The sequence below is a fragment of the Meleagris gallopavo genome, unplaced genomic scaffold (genome assembly GCF_000146605.3).
Source record: "Meleagris gallopavo isolate NT-WF06-2002-E0010 breed Aviagen turkey brand Nicholas breeding stock unplaced genomic scaffold, Turkey_5.1 ChrUn_random_7180001856885, whole genome shotgun sequence".
Taxonomy (NCBI): Eukaryota; Metazoa; Chordata; class Aves; order Galliformes; family Phasianidae; genus Meleagris; species Meleagris gallopavo.
This window is the reverse complement of record NW_011123007.1, coordinates 1-1,340: the sequence shown is the minus strand read 5'-3', so window position 1 is coordinate 1,340 and position 1,340 is coordinate 1. Positions and strand designations below refer to the sequence as shown.

The 1,340-nt window shown below is 65.1% G+C and overlaps 1 long non-coding RNA gene across 1 annotated transcript; it reads left to right on the top strand.

Moving 5' to 3' along the window:
* The first annotated feature begins 299 nt into the window (after positions 1-299).
* LOC104915872 lies at positions 300-888 on the top strand. Its single transcript, XR_796475.3, has 2 exons — positions 300-486; positions 574-888. It is a non-coding gene; the product is annotated as an uncharacterized LOC104915872 (long non-coding RNA).
* Positions 889-1,340: the final 452 nt, after the last annotated feature.

Sequence of the window (1,340 nt, the reverse complement as noted above, 5' to 3'; positions counted from 1 at the left end):
GTTAGGGGCGGGGCTAAAGATCGGTGAGGCTTAGCAGGGGGTAGGACCTAGGAATGGGAGTGGAGCTTAGGAGGGGCGGGGCCTACATAAAGGGGCGGGGCTAAAGAAAGGTGGTGTGGCTTAGCAGGGGGCGTGTCCGAAAGGGGTGGGTTAAGTTGGGGCGGGGATAAGGGAAGGGGCGGGGCTGAGAAGGAGGCGTGGCTTGGGAGGAGCAGGCCCTAAGATGGGCAGGAGGGAGTGTGGTGCCATGGCTGAGGGGCGGGGTTTAGCAGAAGGGCAGGGCTTAGCAGGATGTTCTGCTGGCCAGGTGAGGCTTTGCCACAGGGCTGCCATTAAAGATGGTGCTTGGTGAAGGGGGCGGGGCCTGCAGCCGTGAGCCAATGGTGGGAGCTGACCAGTGGGCGCGGTCTCTGCCCCTCCCCCAGGCTGCACAACCACGCCTCCACCATCCGCCAGGCTGTCCTTGCCTCATTGGACGATCCCAGGGTAAGTCCCACCCCCCACTACAGAAGTACCTCCCCTTCCGGTGGGCCTGGCCAATCGCTGCCCCGCCCCCTTTGACCCCGCCCACAGACGCACACCCCGGACATAGGCGGGCAGGGAACGACCTCCGGCGCCGTGCAGAGCATCCTCAGCCACCTCCCCCACGCTTAATATGGGCATGTGGGCGGGGCCAGATGGGGTAGGCGTGGCCTGGCCTGTGCGGGCATGGTGTGGCATTCCCACGTGACAGCCGTGGGCGTGGCTTGAGCCACGTGGGTGGAGCCAGGGCCCTTGTGGGCAGGGCCTGAACCGTGTGGGAGTGGCTCAACTCAATGGGCAGGGCCAGCAGAAGCTGTAGCATCAAAGCTGCCCACGCCTAATTAAAATAAAGTAATTAAACATTCATTTCTATGAGCTGGACACGTTTATTGGGGGGGAGGGAGAACTGCGGGCAGGGCTATGGGCGGAGCCAGGGGTGCCGCAGACACTGCGCTGCTGTGGCTCGCTGTGAGGGCTCGAAGGCCAGCATGGGGCGCAGGAAGCGCGTGAAGGCGGCAGCAGCTCCGCGGGGCCACTCGTATTTCTCCTGCAGCACCGCCCGCAGCCCCCACGGCCGTAAGTGCCGGATGTGGCGCAGCTCCCCTGGGGGCAGAGCCAAATGGGGGGGGCCACGCCCACAGTCAAGGCCACGCCCACCACCAAGGCCGAGCCTCCAGCCCCCCCCCTCCCCACTGCTCAGGCTGTGCTGCAGGGCTCCACCCCACTCCCCATAACTGCAGCTCCCAGCTTCCACGCTCTCCATGTGCCCGCATCCCCCCCCAGCAGCCCAACCTTCCATTTGCATAACCCCGCCCCTA